We start from the raw sequence: 19,890 nt of genomic DNA, 5'->3' as shown, positions 1-19,890 counted from the left end.
AAACCACAAACTTTCAAACCATGAAAGTCACACAAACAAAACACTATACCACACAAATACACCTAGCTGCCGACACTACAAAAAAAAACAAACCAACACACAAAAACACAACAAAACTAACACACAATCTTGCTAAAAGTAGTGGGGCAAGTCCCCATGCACTTATTAGGCTGTGCCCCACACCCCCATATATATATATATATATATATATATATATATATATATATATATATATATATATATATATATATACATACTAACTCTGAGGTCGCACTAAACACACACACAACTCACCACTACACACACACACTAAAATCCCTACCCAATACCATTACAAAAACACCAATAACCTCAAACCCCTACTAAATCCACAAATTGCATGTCACGTACGCGAACACATAATGGCGAATGTGGCATTTCCGCATTTGCTATTATGCAGTTTCGCATAAGTGCACTTTTGACTTTATAGTCTCAAAATACTGAAATTCATGATTATAAAGTGTAAATATATATATATATATATATATATATATATATATATATATATATATATATATATATATTCTGAAAAAGTCTTGAAACAAAAACACAATGATTCAGTTAAGCATTAAGTTTTTTGTTGGCCTTTTAATAAATTGCTGTTTTTGTATTTTACTAGTTTCCCTTTTGGGGTTGCACTTGTTTCTTGTTTTTGCATAATTTAATTTATCCTTTCATTCCATATAACCCATATTACATAAAACAATATGTTTAATCATATCCATATTTATTTTCCTTTTATGTCTTCAGAGTAATTTTTTTTACATAACTTTACCATGATTTCACTACTCTTTTACATTTCAAAAACACACGAACACATGTTCACTAATTTCATCTTCCCTACAAGATAAACATAATCTTTCATTTTTTTTTCTGTACAGCATGTCTCCTTTCATTGACTATGTATTTCTAATATCCACAAAAATAAATCTGGACATTCTACATTCTTAAAACACATTTTATTTTATAGCTTTGCATTTTCATTTTTCTAGATTTCCCATTGTTTAATAAAATACCAGCATATCATTATAATTGTATACCATACATCTCCCCCACTTTTTATTTTACACATTAATACTTTTTTCTTGTTCACATTTCAAATCTTCACTCAAAACTACTTTTTCTCTCTTGCTTTTTTTACTATGACCAAAAATGGGTTATACTTCAAACATTTACAACTAATCTTTAATTTTTATTTAATTTAGCCACTTTAACACTTTATATAAATTTAATGAAGCATTATGTACTACTGGGTTAATTATAACCCTAAGCCTGTTTTCTCTCCCTCTGTGTACAAAATTCATATTTTTATTTCATTTAATTTAGAACCCCATATGAATGAAATATTATCAACAAATATTTTTTTTCAAATGCTGATGGCCACATAAATACACTTGGCAAGTATGTTATTTTGCCATTAATACTGAATTTATCAACTTAACTTTTTTCCCTAAATGAGAACCTATATATTTTCCAGAAAAAAAATTTCTTTTAACACTTCAGTTATATCTTACCCGGCAAAGTAAAATAAATTTTTTCAGGGGCAGCAAGACAACCTGCACCCCCACACCCCCGCTACTTATATATACTAACTCTGAGATCATACTACAGTGGGGAAACAATATATTTCCTTATCCCCACTGTACTGTGATTCGGTTAACTAATTTTCATGAAAGTGTACTTTTACTGAAGGGGGTTCGTACTTTTGTTCTTCAAAGAAATGGGTTTACATTGAACAGAAGTAGACCTCTCTTTCTCTGTGTGTGTATGTATATATATATATATATATATATATATATATATATATATATATATATATATGCACACACGCATACATTTCTCCAAAAAAATTGAGTATTCTGCTACAAAATTATTTTTACTTAAACTTCATTTAACCATTCATTCAAAATCTTAGTAAAATATTTTTTTTTGCCATCCCATTAAATGTTTGTACATTTTGCATTCTACCTTATCTGGTCCTACAGCTGAATCTGTATTCAGTTGCCCTACTATTTTATCTAGCTTGTATAATGTAATCTTATTTTCAATTTCTTTATTTTCTTTAATTTTTTTACTTACCCATTTTATTTTTAATTTTTTTTAAACATTTCTTGTACATATATTCTGCTACAATATTTATAATTTATTCCTGAGTTGTTTCTATGTCTCCTTTTACATTTGTAATTTCTCTCATTATACTGTCTTCCTTTACAACTCTACTTGTATATGCCAATACTAGTACTCTTTTTCCTTGCAAAAATATCTTTGTTTAAATAACTCCTAATTTTCTCTTGATTTCTTCTATATATTTTTTTCTTTATCAAAATACTTAATACTCTCTATCATTGTTCTATTTTTTTCAGTGAATCTTTATATATTTTCCTTTCATATTCTTTGTCTGCTTTTTTTGCATCATACTGCCACTGCAAGGAAAAAAAATTTTATATATTTAATCTTAAAAGTCATCCACCATTCAGACCAGTTTTGTAAAATGTTCTCAGCATAATATAATCCCTCCATAGCTGTATTATTAATCTTGTTTATTCTTTTTTTTTCATTTTGTCATTTATCCTTTGTATTCCTTTGCCTATTTTTATTTATAATATTTGGCTTTTTTCTCTAGCCATATTGCTAGATTATCAGAACAGATGGAGTTGTTTCTTCCTTTACTAAAATTAATCTTTCTCATACTCTAATCTGTTAATTATATAAATACTCTTCTGTAAGTCTATGAATTTTTATCCCAGATTATTTGTTTACCACATCTCATAACTTCTAACATCTTTTTATATAATTTCCTTTCTTTTCATGCTTCTCTCTTAAATCTCAATTAAAATGTCCTCTCACTATGTCACTCATATCTATTACTACATAATCCAAAATCTGGTGAAATAAATATTCTCTTTTTTATGGTTAACATAAGCATATAATGCTGCAGTTCTGTCTACATTTTCTTCCCATTTTAAATCTACAACAGTTAATCCTCCCATTCTTACTAAAGTTTGTATATCTTGTATTTTTACTGTATGTCTCCAGAATATACTTAATCCAGAGCATTGATAATTTCCCAAATTCCACATTACAAACAGAAGAATTATTGGGAGGTGTAATCTTTCTTCATTTGTTAAATACCTGGTATCTTTAATATAATTACATTTACACATTTGTTGCACTAATCCAAAACCCCTATCTTTCTCACACTATTCTTAATATTGTTCATGTTTACAGAAAACACACTAAGATTATTATTGTTTTCCCTTTTCCGTTAACTTTCTAGAAACTACTTTATTTCTCATCCATTTCCTTTTTTCTTTTATACGCATCCCTTTAAATTTCCCTTTGCTATTTTTTTACCCTTTTACTGCTTCCCAATTTACATGTTTATTATCACTTATTTCAAAACCTTCCTGTATTGCTTCATTTTTATTTCTTTTTTGTCATCTTTATCTAATTTATCTTCCACTTCCCCACTTTTAACGTTTCTTTTCTTTATTAATTTTCTTTTCATTTCTTCATTTCATTATTTTCTATTTTACAGTCTATCTGTAAATGTCCAATTTTGTTACAATTATAACACCTGAATTCACATTTACTGGCATTGTGACACAAATCCCCACAGATATAACATTTTTGTTATAGTTTTTTTTTTTTAGTCAAATGTCCTTTTCTACAAAGAAAAATGTTGGTGTGCCCCCACTATTTTACACACATTATTTCCTTCAACATTTATCATATGCATAATTTTATTTTCTTTAACAAAATATTACAATCTCCAGTCCATAAACCACTTTTATCATTAACTTTTGTAATGTCCAACACTACTTTACATATGTGATTAAATGACTTTTCAAAAACTCTCTTTTTCTACTTCTGTTTGGAATTGCACATTAATCAACATTTTTTCTTTCCTTGTAAACTGCTTTTATTGCATAACATTTCCTTGGGTTACAGTTATACTCCCTCCCAAAATTTCCCATTGCATAAAGAGTCTCAAATATAATGTCACAAAATGTCCCTCTGCATATAAAAATAAATCTTCTCACCTCTTGAGCTTTTATAGCCAAAGGCACCTTTAAGTTGTCCCAAACATTATACCTGCCATATTCTTTTTCTTCTTTATATTAAATTCTCACCACATACTTTTAAGTATGTCCCACCTTTTTATTTTCCTTTACTGTCCTTGCACCGTCTATCAATTTTTCTGTGTATGATTTCTTTTCCATCCGACTTTCACCCTTCAAGATGGAGTCCACTTCTTTTTGAAATTTTCCATAATGTCCCCCAAGATATGTCTCCTTCATTTTCTGTCTCACTCTGCATCACCATATCCTTTTGTAAATCAGCTCACAACCCTCCAGATTTAATGGTTGAAATTGCACAAGATACATCTTCTAATTCCTCACTTACCATTTCAGCAAAAATATTTAGCTGAAAAACCTCTTGCAAATTCTCCATTATCTCACAGCTATTGTCAACAGCACTGGCATTTGACTCCATGCATTCAACCATCTTTGCCTCATTGCACATCATCATCTCAGCTGCCACTGCACTAGGAACAGGATGTGTATATTGCAAACAACAGTAGGGGAAGTTCTCCAATGCCCTGGCCAGATTTCTCTTAAAAGTAGAAATACCTACTCGGGTCACCCCTAAAAAGAGGTTACTTGCCTAGTGGTATTAACCTGATCAGCAAAGAATAAAGTAAAGAAGTGATATCCCATTTTCTTAGAAAGTCTTCCCTAATGGTACATATTTGTTAGAATGGGATCTAATCATCCTTTAAAAGGCAGGTAAGTTACTATAGCTGTGGAGGCAACTAGTACAGTGATTTCAAGATATGGTTTCTGAACTCTGTGCTAAATCTGAGATATCATGCAAGGCACTTGATACCCACTATTGGTTAACCAGGCATATTTTTCTCCCACTCTCCTCCATAGATAGAATAGCTGGTCATTGGCTACTTCGTCCTATCCCTGCTGCCCAAGTGCTTTCCTGAAGTCAACTTGCCAGTGGTGCAATTGCATCTCCTGCATCTGTACCACTGGGCTGGCTTCCAAGTTATGCAAATATTTCCAGTGCAAGAAAATGTTCTGCTCAATATTTACAAGTTTAAAAAGTCTGTCTTTCCTGATGTTCTTTGAGAATACTTCAGATTATTTACTCGTTAGTTTTTGAGATTTGGTCAGTTAATCATGAGACCCCCTGATGCTTGATTAGATGTTATTTTATATTATTTTTTTTTTTTATTTCTACTCTCCAGTTGTTTGAGTCTTTTTATTAATAACAAATGGAATCCTCCTGCTTAATATTGGTTGAACTCTATATAAAGAAATATAGTGCTCTTTGATTTAGGAACACTAATTTTAAAACAGATAATAAAGCACATAAATTACTCATTGTAAAAGAGAGTTAGATACCTTTGAACAAATAATGTCTGCAATTAAGATTGTATTTTAACATAGTTCATGATATAAAAACAGGAACTTTAGGATAACCCATAGAAATAATTGTCATTACATAAAAAATCACATATTCAGTGCTTTATTTATATTTGCATAATAAAACACTTTTCACAACTTGAAACAAAATGGAAGGTCTTCTCATAAATAAAATTTCTATACAACTAAAGCTACCAAGATCAGATGGGTCTATATTAGATCACCCAACGCTTAAAAAAGTGAACGGTGATAAATCGACCCTATGTAAGCGAAAGCTTACAATTTCGAGCTGTCAGAACTGCAATTTTTACATAGGGAAAATATCGCTGTTCCAACTGCAACAAAAAAAATAAAACACTTTAAACATTACTTTAACTGGGGGGCATCGCCCCCCTCACCGCCCGATGAGGGGGGCTGTGCCCCCCCTACTTAAATATACCAACTCCAAGACCACACTACAGTGCCAAAAACGGCTAAGTAATGAAACAGCCAAGCAAATTCTTTCCTAGGGAAATAATTTGCTTAAAAGCCGCTTTGATATTTTGCCATTTCAGGCTTTTGAGTTCAACCAAGACACATTTGAAAGAATACGTCTTTGGTCTTCTAATAGGGAACCGATAAGATGATTCACTTTTTCTTCCACTTCTTTTTATTGAATTTTAAACACAAATCTACAAATTATGACATTAAAACTTGAAACAATATATGACAGTAAAAATATTAATTTTACAAGTAACATTATTTAGAAAGGTGCCTACTAAACAGTAAGAATTATTAAAAAAATTAATCTTCTAACATTATTTATTTAAATAGTGTCATCTATTTTTTCTCACAGACCTTTAAATTTCAACCAAGTATTGTAATATGAAGTAACTCTGTCTGTTCCCTGTCTTGAGTGTAGCTAATTCAGGCTGACATACATTTTTAGCAATGTTCTTGATTTTTTCCCTAGTAGGAGTAGACTCATTTTTCAAATTAATAGTTATAGCCTTTCTTGCCACAGCCAATATACACCAAAGAAATTTACTCTATTTCTAGCAGAGCCAGTACCCATCTGGTGCCTTTAGGTGGAATGTGTGATATGTTGATGCTGGTAATGGGCTTTATAAGGGTCTGTCTATGCGTTTCAGTTGTATAAGGAAATATGATAGGTTGCTTTTTATTTTTTTCAGTGCATTTATTTTAATTATACTCTTCCCCTGCTCTCTAAGGTAAAGAAAACACTTCTGAAAGATGAGCATGGTCTGTGCAGCTTGACAGTAATGTGCTTCTTGCATGAAGGTGCACATGATTGGGAGAGTACTATGATCAGTGTGTAATTTTATCTTACTAGTCAGCTTAAATAAGTAAGAATGGACTTAGTTAAGCAAAGAAACCATCAGCTGCTTTAGTCGCATATGTTTGATCAGATTTAGGCTGCTTTTCAGAAACAGGTCTCAGTACTTTGTAAGCTGGTAGCACTGATGTGATTTATAACTTGTTAGACTGCTTGTTGACTAAATTAGTTAAGGGAGTTTTCACTGTATTTATTCATACAAATTCTTGGTTGGTAAGCCATGTTAGATCTTAAAGGAAATGTTAGGCAAGGATCTTTTTGAAACCTTGTATACATAACAGCAAGTCTTGAAATATATCAGCATTCTTATTATTATACCTCTCAACCTCTTAGAGCAAGAAATCTGGACAAGGCCATAAATAATGGGGGGACAAAGGACCAAAAATACTGACAATTTTTAAATATTGCTCTTACAAACTTGGAAAATAGAGTAATAGGTTTTGCATTAGTGTGAATTTTCTGAATGGGTATGAAGTCTGAAACTCAATCATCATTTAAATCTTCAAGGATCTGCCAGTGATTTGCTAGAAAACCACAATTTTATGGAAAATGGACAAAAAGTGAGGTAAAAATCTGTACAGTTGAGAGGTATGCAGTTATTACTCAAACTAAACATAAAACTTGAGAATAAAGACTTAGTTTGTGACACAGAATCTGCTTACATGATGGTTTATTGTTTCACAAGAAATACTGGTTTGTGGTCTTGTATCATTGATACTTCTAAAAGATCAGCAGACTCCATCCTTGATATTCAAACTTATAAACTATGAACTGAAAACAGCATATGCTTAAAAAGATTAAAACAATAAGAAATGAAAGTATCACTTTGTTTTTCCTTTTCATTTTGTGTAATTTGATGACTACCTCAAACGGACTTAGCAATGTAATGTGCATTACAGTTGAAATTCATTGAACTGATCTTTGGGATGGTACCATTCATTTAGGATTGCTTATTCCTCTGTCTGTTCTCAGTACAAATTCTTACTTTTCATCTATATGACCAGGGAGAGTTATTTTGTTGTAGAACTGCATAAATATTTGTGTGCTGATATGTTTCAGGAATCTGTGTCAACACTAGTAATGGTAGGCCTTTCTTGATGTCTTTGCAAATGCTTACATCATAAAAAGAAATATTTATCAAAGGAAACAGAAAAAAAGATAATAAGTATTACTTATCTAACACTTTTTTTCCAACAATCTGTGTAAAATGTTTGCTACCTCCTGGAGAGGCAGTTTTGCATCTGCCCTATGCTCAAAGTGAATCAGCCTTATTTATGCCAACATAAAGCATTCTCAATTTAAATCTTGATGTCATCAGCTGCTTTCCCCTTCTGTTCACACTGCTATGTTGGGGACAATTGAAATGTTACTTGCTGTTTTATTATTGCAGTGGAAAGCTATTTGTGTGTGATGCCTCAGCAATTTAATTACTTTTACTGGACTGGTATTTACGAATGTCTTATTCACCGGAAAAAATGGCAGCCTCCCTCTGACTCCAAAATGTATTTATATATCCTCCTCATCTGTGCATTCTATTTGCTTTGTAAATGTTAATAATGAGTCTCATACTATATATCTAGTTAAGCGGAGTACACAGTACATTAACACTTCAAAATTTATGCTGAGCAGCTGATGCCTTCATCTCAGAATTTAGTAATCAAAAACATAAAGTAAATGTAGACATCTGAAGGGAAGTTTGCTTAGGACACTTATTTCTAATATCATGATTACCTGGTAATCATGATATTAGAAATAAGTGTCCTAAGCAAACTTCCCTTCAGATGTCTACATTTACTTTGTTTTTGATTACTCATTATTCAGACTGCAGTGGTGGTGCTGCGGTAGCGTTGTCACCTCACAGTTAAGACGTTGTCCTGTTCGATTCTCAGCTGGAACGTCTTCTGTGTGGAGACATGCGTGAATGGGCGTACCTTTATTGAAGGTTGTGCGTCAGGGCCGGCAACTCAGCACATAAAAATCTACTGCCTATCATTAGCGGACCTGAGTTCCACTGTGGCGACCCCTAACCGGGAAAAGCCGAAAGACACAACAACAACCTGTCATTACTGACTTGTGGAAAGTAGCATTTTTAGGAAATATACAAAAATTCAAATAAAGCAGAAAACTTAATATGTTTGTCTGTCATTGTCACCTGAAAAAAAGAATCTTCTTTCTGCAAATGCATTCATTAAGGAGCAGCTTAATATAAAAACTAATATAAATGCTGTTTTTGAATCATATTTGTAGAGCTAAATGTTAGACTCACTGAAGAAAATATGTGATTATTTGCAGGACCTAAAGAATAATTATTCCACTTTTAATTGCAAATTAAATAATGAAATGGTGCAAGAAACCTACTGCCTGACATATGCTGTATACCTATTTTATACTTTGATAACTCTGTTAATAACTTTTAGCTTTTTTTTTTCCTAGAGTTTTTATGGAACTAATTTAGAGGATATGAAAAGCAATAAAAACATTTTAAAGCATTTATCTTCTTGATTCCACTAGTTGGATGTGAAGTGAATTTCTAGTCTACATACCCCTTAAGGTAAAGCATTCCAAACATTATTTTCAAGTTCCTGGGTAGCCTGTTAGAAGTTCAAGATGCCTTACTTTAGAGTAACAGCACTAAAAAAATATACATGATTCTCTAGGTAAACCAGAGATTGCTGTACCTAATAAAAGGGAAACTTATACAGGATAAATCAAGTTAGGGCTTTTTTTTTTTTACTTTGTATTTCTTGTCCACTTTCCTGCTGACTACAAAACATCCTGCTATCAGAGTTAGGCCAGTTCATGCCAAAGTCGTGAGGAAAGTCCTCAGATCCACTACATTGAGAACTGTTTGAGATCCTATCGTTCAGGCACAATGGTAGTTTTTGTTTGTGTCCTCACATGTGTCCCAGATATGAAGGCAAATTTCTCTGAGCCTAACCTCTGCCCTAGGTGGACAAACATGTGAGCTATAGCACAGCATGGACTATGATGCCTCACCTTTTCGCAAGTGTGTACATCCATGCACATTCTTAGTGGTGAATAATATGTCAGGACACAGATTGTTTGCCTTGGCATTTCGTCTGAAGAATCATTGCAGCACATGGCTGGATCCACCATTCTCAAGCCAGGGAATGGCATAGCCATCTTCCCTGACTGCTCGGTCAAGCTTCTGTGCTTCTAATCATACACAGGTTGGCTGAGCTATATTCAGGACTTTATCCCTGAATGCCACTAGGATGTTGGGAGTTTTGAACTTGTATATGTAATTATTGCACTTAATTCATCTGAATTTAAAGAACCAAACTATAAGGTATGGAAGATAACGTGGGAACCTCAAATTCAGTTCCTGCAACTTTTTTTTCTTTTTTAATCTTATGTTAGCTAGATGGCCAGACAAACAAATCGACTTTTCCAGTTAGGTGTACTCTGAACTGAGGACCTTGGATGCTGGAGCTCCATGTGTGAATAGAGTGGTGGCAACATGGGTTGAGCAATCTGGTAACAGGTTTTTCATACTTGACATACTGTGGATACTATTGTACCTGTCTAACCCCTGATAGGTAATGGCACATAACCGATGCATACATGTCTTTATGTTTAAGCAGTCCATAAATGACGTTAAGCAGTTAAATACTCCTCGAGTGAAAGTATGAACATATTGAATTGCTACTACTAGTACTCATGTGATAACTGCATCCTGTCCTTTAGTTTTAGTTGTGTAGCTTATGTGAACAACTTCAATGCAGGAAGGTAATCCCTCACTACAACTGACATCTACTGTGTACATAAGAGTGTAAAATGGAGGGGATGTTCACACAGAAATTATGGGTGAAGTGAGGGTAGAAGAAGACATTTCCAGGGTATTGAAAATGTGCATGTGCTTGCTTGTGTGTGTATGTTTGTATGCGTTTGTACATATTTTTATGAAATTAAAAAAAAAATCTGTACTCCAAGGTCTAAGGTCTTTTGATGTATATCCATTGATTTTGCTCACGTTCAAGAAATGAACTGAGTAAACCAGAGATCTTTCACTTAATGGTGTAAACTATCAATACCGTATAATTAAGAGTTATCAGGAACATGTTTTTTATTTGTAGAATTTCTGAAGTGTTCTCGAGAAAGGGAAATGTTCTCTGATTTGAAGTATTCTTGATAGCATTAAAGGTGTCAATGTCTTTTTTTTCTCTGCATTTATAACTGCAACTTCAGTAGAAACAATATGAAATTACATTTAAACTGGTATGGTATACATCATGTGTATACACAAAAGTTATGTACACTTTAAGGTTATGTGAAATGATTTTCACTGTTAAACACTAAAATTTTATTACGTGGAGGAAAAATGTACCACAATGTAGCCATACTGAAATAAGAAAGTATGAGGTAGAAGAAAGCCTTAAAGTTACTAAAACTGGAATAGTACTTGGTGGTGTGGGAAAAGAATTGTGGAGTTACTAAGCATGTGCAGAGAAGATGAAAAAAATGGTAACATGCACCCTCAGAGAGACTGAAAGCACATGATAGGACAGCTAACAGCTAGAGAAATTCTATATCAGTCACCAAGGCATTGGACCATGGTAGATTTCTCTAAATGCTATTACAGGTACAAAGAAGTACACCTGTCAGCAGCTGAAGAAGATTCATAGTCTGTAGGTGGAAGTGAAGGTCAAGGTTCAGATGAGTATACACAGCTGTAAGAAATAGAGAAAATCAGAAACTAAGATGGTTGAAAAAGGACATGAATGCTGCTGTTACAGGAAGGATGATGGCTTACATGTGTCTGAAGGATGGAAATCTGAAAGGGTTGGGAAGACAAAGAAAAAAATAAATAGAATTTCCTGGTGAAATTGTGAGGGATTTTTTTCAGAAGCATTATAGAAACATAAAGAAAAGTAGATGTGACTTGGTCAGTCCAACAAACGAGGGAAGAGATAAACTACAAGATATAGAGAAGAGAAAAAAGGGTGGATGAGGAGGTTGCCAAGCTGTAACAGAGCAAAACAAAGGTTCTAATGGAATCCCTTTCAGAAATCTTAGGAATATGGCAGGGATCCTTAACATTTAGTTGAACCATAACATAGTTAATATATAGAAAAACCACTTCTACCATACTCTCTTCTGTACCAGTAGAGGTCCACAATGTGCAACTGCAGACCATTAATTCTAATGGTGCTAGATGACTGTGTCAGGAAGTTGTCAGTATGGAAGAGACTAGAACCCTTCCTGAAGGACAGCCATTTCCAAGACACGATCCAGAATGACTTCATGGCTATGAAGACTTGACAGTCTATCCAATAGTTCTGAATTAGAGAGACTAATCAAAATGGTATAGATGGATATAGTTTGCATATGCTTCACCAAGGCCTTTCACTTCGAATTACACAAGAAGTCCATTAGCAAGTTACTACAATTACGGATGGATAAAGACTCGAGCTGGACACAGAGTACTTGTTAGAACAAGTCTGCATGAGTACAGCGCATTGAATTTCAGTGCATGATAGGATTTGTCTCTGGGTGCACTTTGAACTTAACTCCCTTATTGCCGATTAGAAATTCAGGCTGGAAGGACACAGTAGCCTGGTAATATGAACATATGCCTATACTTAGTGACAAAGGACAGACTGAAAAGCAGATGTGGTGAAGGTGATGGACTTGTATTATGATATTGCATCACCTGAGAAGGATAATAATTGGAGGGACCCCTTAAGATAGCATGCAAGGGGGCATTACAATAAAGGAGATCAGAGTAATGTGGAGTTTGAAAAGGAAGGACCATGAGCAGTAATGGAAGCATCACACACAGTCCTACCTAAAACCAGGAAGGACAGAACCATGACATGGAGGTGATAAAAGAATTGTAAGAGAATGCTATAGAAGGGAAATAAATGAAATTGATAGACAGCAGAGAGGTTAAACACTTCAACCTGAAGCTGAAAAAATTCTTATTCTCACAGTGTGTTAGGCATGTGGAAAAGGCATCATAAAACACACACAAAGTGACTGCATCACAAAGTTAAGTGTGTTGAAAAATCATTAATTAGAGAAAACATTCAATTCTGAACCAAAACTCAGTAATGAAATCTGATTATAAACCCACTTTGTAACATGTTACAGTGGGATGCGAAAAAAATTTGAATCATCATAGTCAATGAATGATGTGGAAACTTAATTGTTTCCTTGTTTATCTGCTGTATATAGCAGCCAAAGGAGTCTAATTTTTACTACAGTTTTTCTTTTAACTGCCCTACCAAATTCCTGGTACTGCTGACACATCAGAAATTTTATGAATGGATTCTTCACCAAAAAACTAGGAAGACTTTCTGGCAAGATAATTTCATCTAACATTCTCGATTCTAAATTCAAAATTTAATTTCATGTGATATAGGGGAATAAAACACATTGACTTTACTCAGTACTGGCAGTAATATTTAGAAACCCGACTAATTTATCAGTACAAACTCTTTGGAGAGCTTGCATGGGATTACATGGGTCATCAGCACAAAGTGACTCTGTACTTGCATCTTTCCTTTTAAAATGGATCATCTGGAAGTGTTAGAATGTAGAAGAAAAACATTTGGGGATGAGAAGTTTTGGGAATCATGTGTAGAAAAGATGTGGTGATGCAGCTGGAAGGCACATTTGTCATTTAGAAATGCTTTTAAGCCAAGTGTATTTAAATATAGAAGGTATTAGAAGACATAAGGAGCACACCAAGGAAAAGGCATTCTTTTATTTTATACCCCTCCCAAATTTGCCATGACAGTAACGAGAATGTTATGCTAAAATATGCAGTTTGGGAAAGACTTATTCATTATGCTTCAAGTAAAATGGTAAGTAAATGAATGTTTTTTTTATACAAATTCCAGCTGACCTTCTGGTTCCTTTCTATTAGTGGATGAATGCTCATGGATTATGAGCTACATATAAGCATATTTAATGCTGTTCTTTTGACTAGAATAACAAAGAAGTGTATTCATATATATGGCATTAATATGTATATTTGAATTATTTTACTGAGGTAAGGAACTGATCTATGTTAGACTTTATATTCTCCACATTTTGTCGGTGTTTGACATGTAGACGTAAATTTATTTTAAATATGCACTTATGTGACAGAGCAATACACATGATATATAACCTGCATAATTTTCAAGGTTCACACAGTTGCATGAAATGCCACATTACGGGGAAGATGGAGTAATTTATATACCATACAACAATGAATGCAAGAGCCAATGTCCCTGAAGGGCCCCCTGCTGTTCAGGCGGTCATTAATGACCAGTATAGAGAATATCATGGCCTGGTCATTGCACTGCTTTGAAAGCATTAGTGTGATAGGCGAGTTATTAAGAACTAATAGAGAATTTAGCTGGGAGGATACGTTTTGTGATAGTCAGGAAGTTGAAGTAGAGAAAATTTGGATCACTCAGGAAGCAAGTAGCTCATTACATAAATGGATCAAATGCATAAGATTGTATGATCACTACACTGAAATTTATTGCTGTAATGTCTTGAGTGGTCTCAGAATATGCTTGCCTTCCTATAAAAAGTTTACTTTTTCAAAGAACTGAAAACTTTCTACCTTCAGCTCCTGTTTCACAGCCCTATATTGTATCAATAAAACAGAACAAACATATAGTTTAAAATATGGGTGCATAGTGAAGGGTCTATTACTGTCATATGGCTACATCATCTTGCACTGTCCTGGACATACATCCAGTTCAAAGTAAGATATTTAGTGGAACTATATGGTGTGATAGTAACATCCTCTTTTGTCCTGGACATGAATTTAGTGCATAATATTCTGCTCCACAGTGAACCTACAGTATCATTCATTTTCTTGGATAGCATACAGTACATGGTATGACCATGGATTACAGTGTGTTGCATAGTGGTACGATTACAACATCTTGTATGTTTCTTGGCTTGTATACAGAGCATAGTATGTGCAAATGTGGCAAACCACATTTCAACTTTGTGTGGACGCACTGCCCTGTATTCTGCTAGATATGTATTCAGTGCAAACTATGGATACATAAAACTACTTTCTGCTGCATGGTATGACTATGACATTTTGAACTTCACACGTGCACACATCATAAAGAAACTTGAGGAACTGCATTTTAATTGGATGTATTTAGATTTTTGACTTTGTGTTCCTTGAATCATTTGCATAAATAAATCCTGGGTTTTTAAAATGAATGTTTCGTGAGCAAATGGCTTTAACTAAGGAAATGATTCTCATGTTGTGACTCACGATCTGAATTGTGTACATGTAGTAGGGACTTACTGCTACTGACAGGCAAAAAATATATTAGAAAGTTGAATTCAAAGCCTAAACAAGCCGTAATTGAAGTGCTGAATATTGTAAATGACAGTAATGAACTAGAGGTGGGACCTATAGAAAAAGAAAGGAGCAAATTGCATTGAAATGAATGGAATTTTGGAAACAGTACATGAGGTTTAAGGAAAGGTAGAACGTTAACAATGTATTTACAGCTGGAGTCTATAATTCTTAAAAAGCAAGAAAACACACGTAATGCATAATGCACGCATATGACAAATGTTAATAGAGTTTTTCTATTAATGTATGTGCCTGTGCCTTAAGTGAGTTGCTAAAGGTTTAAAAAATGTTTGACATATGCAGACTTCCCCACATATACCCATACCTCTGTCCGTGTTTGTGTTTATGTATGCAAATGCATACAGATATATGCACACACACATTATTAACCATAGTTTTTTTTTTTTTTTTGTATTAACATACCTTCAGGTGCTGAGACATGTAGAACAGATATTATATATATTTTTTTTTTTTTTTTTTTTTTTATTATTAATCTATCAGTTTCAGCCCATGATATAATGTAGATTACTAGACACTATAGACCATGGGTCATTGACAAGTAGGTTATTGCTGACTACCAAAAGGATGGAGCAAAAAAACAAATTCTCAAACAATAAAAACCTTGTATTGTGTCCATGTGATACCATGTACACAATTAAACGTGTTTTCTTTTTTTTTCATGGAATACATGATGACATGTATAATGAATGTACTCTTATACCTCCTACATACAATCTCTCTTACAAAAACTTAAACCCACTACCCCCTCAGCAGATAAGCTTCCTGCTGAATTCCTTCAGGTAGCAGCAAAAGCTATAGCCTACCCTGTTTCGATCCTAATAAACAGATCCATAAAAGAAAGTGATTTTCCAGCAATCTGGAAGATATCACACATCATACCATTACATAAAGGAGGCAAATCCACTGACCTCTCTAACTACCGCCCAATAGCACTATTATCGCCACTAGCTAAAATCATGGAAAAATGTATACACAAACAACTACTTAACCATCTCCTTCAAAATAACCTACTAGCAAACACTCAACATGGATTTAGACCCTCACATAGTACGACCACTGCACTACTTTCCTTTACTAACACAATAAACTGTAACCGTAATAATAACAAACTAACTGCTTCTCTTTTCCTAGACCTGTCAAAAGCCTTCGACATGGTCAACCATAAACTTCTCCTACACATACTAAACTCACTTGCCTTGGATTTTTCCTCCTTAAAGTGGTTCTCATCCTACCTTGAAAACCGACAACAAGCAGTACTCTGGAAAAATTCTCTATCTGCTCTACTACCTATCTCCTTAGGAGTACCTCAAGGATCAATATTAGGCCCACTCTTATTCTCTATCTTTATTAATGATCTTCAATCATCTATCCATAACACTACCTGCATACAATATGCAGATGATTCTACCATCATCTGTACAGCTCCCACCCAATCTGAACTCCAGTCACTCACACAATCTACCTTTTCAACCGTTGAACAATGGTTCTCGAAAAGATGTCTCCTTCTCAACTCCAAGAAAACAAAACTATTACTATTCTCACCTACCCACAAATCTCCTCAACTAAATTTTACTATTACTGCAGCTGACAATTCTCTTATCTCCCCAGACTCTACTACCAAACTGCTTGGTGTTACTATTGATAATAATCTTAACTATGATTGTCATATCAATAACACTATAAAAGCAGTAAATAAAAGATAGGTTCACTGTACAGAATAAAACCCTTCCTTACTCCAGAAGCACGGACCACCTTAGCTCAATCACATCTTATCTCCACCCTACTGTATGCTTCCTCTATTTACACCAATCTCTCTAAAGGTAACCTGAAAAACTAACCACATCCTATCATAATATAGCCCGTTTTGCCACAGCATCCCAGTACAGAACTCACCACTGTAATAACTTAAAACAATTACAATGGTTAGAACTACCTAACAAGCTTATCTATCAACAACTCTTAATTACACATAACATTCTTTATCAACCAACAAAAACACCAGCTCTCAGTAACCTCCTTACTCCCTACAAAAACTTGAAACAGTTGCGATCTGCGAAAAGATACAAGTCACCACAACTAGAATTACAAATTCAGCAGGTAACTGTCTATTTTCAAACTCCATAGGAAAATATGGAATAACCTCCCTCACACATTACCTCACTAGACTCCTTTCAACTTTTCAAAAAACAACTTCTATTACATCTTAACAACTTCTGGCTCTGCTCCTGTACCAATCCAGACTAAATGACTTCTTCGCTCTTCAGCCATACCTCCCTACGTAAAAATCACTATCTTTCCCTGCTATTTCAAATGACTAAATTACTGTACTGTTCTAAAAAAAAAAAAAAAAAAAATATGAATATATAGCTTAGGCTATTTGATTTTTACCTGTTTTTTTTTCGCTGTATTTTCTACTACACTAAAATGTATGCATTGTTGCTTAAATGTTTAACCTTGTTTTAATTGTGGAGCTTTTCTCCCCGGGCCTCCACTGAAAATGGAAATTATCCAGCTGGACTAGCCCGGTCAACAAATGTAAAATAAATAAAAATAAATAAATAAAATAAATTATAGGCAATGTTACTCTTGAAAGTTTAGGGCTATGAAGTCTGAATTTCTAAAAATATATATTCATTTGTCATGTGATAGAATTTCTTAGAGTACTTGCTAAAGATTCTAATACCTCTAAATCTTGAGTAGTTAATGACATAACATGACACTTGTGGATTGTTAACTTAATCTTGCTTCCAAATACCAGCAACATAAATGTAATTATAGTATAACCTTTAAGTAGGAGATGCATATTTGACAAGAAAGGGTTTCCTTCTAGTTTGTGTATTACTGCAGCAGTGTAAATTGGTTGATAACCTGAGCTGCAATGTTTTCTGTCAAAAAAGGTCAATTGTATGTGGCAGTTTATCAAAGCAAATTAAGGCAGTAATACACTACTAACACATTCTCATTCCACTGACCATGATTTGAGTCTTTCTATTTCAGTAGGCAGTTGTGAGATTCTGAGCAAGTTGTTTGAATAGAGTTCTTTCAGTCTGTCTGTGAAAGGGGTGATTGAACCAAATGTTTTTACCCAGTGAAAGCCTAAACCTAAATAAGAAAACAAAACAGTGATAGTCAGAGGGGAGCGAAATGAAGCAGGGATTCTGGGAGGCATTACACTAAGTTCATTAAAGCAGATAAAGTTATCAGCCAGTTGACAGCATTTGCTTAATAGTGTATGACTATAGCTATAGATACTGACTCTAAAATTCAAAGAAAACTTTTTAAACTCCGTGAAGAAACAAAATCCTGTATGTAGTATGTCACATAATAATTAAAAAATATTTCAGTTTACCATTGTATATGAAGACTAGATAGGTATGGGCTATCAGCATTTTGACTGCAAATACATAAAAAATGTATGATGTACAATGCATAAATATAACAATGAAAGACAAGTGGTAAATTCACAAGTTATTAAAATGCAGGCATATGTAACAAATGACAGCAAGCAATAGTGTAAAATTGTCTCTGAGCAAAATGAAAATCCACATGCCAAAATTTCCTTTTTAAAATGCATTGTTAAACACAAAATAAACTCTTCTTTCGGCTTTTCCCGGTTAGGGGTCGCCACAGCAGAACTCCGGTCCGCTAATGATTGGCAGTAGATTTTGACGTGCTGGCTTGCCGGGCCTAACGCAAACTTCAATGAAGGAACACCCATTCACGCATGTTGCCACACAAAAGATGCTCTAACTAAGAATCAAACGGGCAACGTCTAACTGTGAGGCAACAACGCTACCGCAGCACCACCACCGCAGTCATTAAACACAAAATAAACAATGCATTTAAATAAACATGGACCCATAATTCTTAAGAAAGGCTTATGTGCCTGCCTTTAGATGGAATTTATTTAATATAGTACTTTGATTTGAATGCTTTTACCAGGAATAATGAATTGCTGATGTTTTTTCAGTGACCAGACTAGTAACATAAACAATAGTGTTGAAGTATTAACTAAACCTAGCTTGGTTAATCCTCTCCTCCATCCTATGATACAAGCATACGAAAGGAATTGTGAAGTAGAAATAGAGCTTTATTAGATAAACCTGTGCAGAAAAAAGTTTTATAATTTGAGTAAAGAAAAAAAAAATTCTCTTATTGAGATGTCCACATACAGGGTTATCAGGGCAAATGAGGGGGTTACAGTAGCTATGTGTACTGCTGATTACTTAAAGAAAATTAAAAATAAGCTAAAGACATAACTTTATATCAGGTAGTCATTTAAATATCTGCAAAAATATAGGATGACTAAAAGTTGGCTTTACATGAATTTTTTAGATGGGAGATCCGTTAGTTGTCATTGTTTGGAATCCATTGTATCAGCAAAGGATTCAAAGTAAGAACCTCTGTTGAACTTCATTGATTTGGTTTTAAAGGAAACTGTTTAATACCCTTTTATTTATTAGGGACTCATTTCATTTTATAAAGAAAAAGTAAATAAGATAATAGTTAATGAAGATGATTTATTAGTAACTTTGAACGTCAGACCATTATAAACAGGTAATAAGTGGGTACATCATTTTCTTTTGAGATCAGAACATTACACTTTTGTCTGCATAAATCTGACTTCAGTATGTGCTTAAAAGAATTTTTTTATCTTTTCAATGGTATATTTTTTCAGTAGCTCAGAGGAATGGCCATAGGGGCTTCAGTGG

Source organism: Protopterus annectens, chromosome 9.part0 (assembly GCF_019279795.1).
Source record: "Protopterus annectens isolate FY-2018-M chromosome 9.part0, PAN1.0, whole genome shotgun sequence".
In the NCBI taxonomy this organism is placed as follows: domain Eukaryota; kingdom Metazoa; phylum Chordata; order Ceratodontiformes; family Protopteridae; genus Protopterus; species Protopterus annectens.
This window is presented reverse-complemented; position numbering follows the sequence as displayed.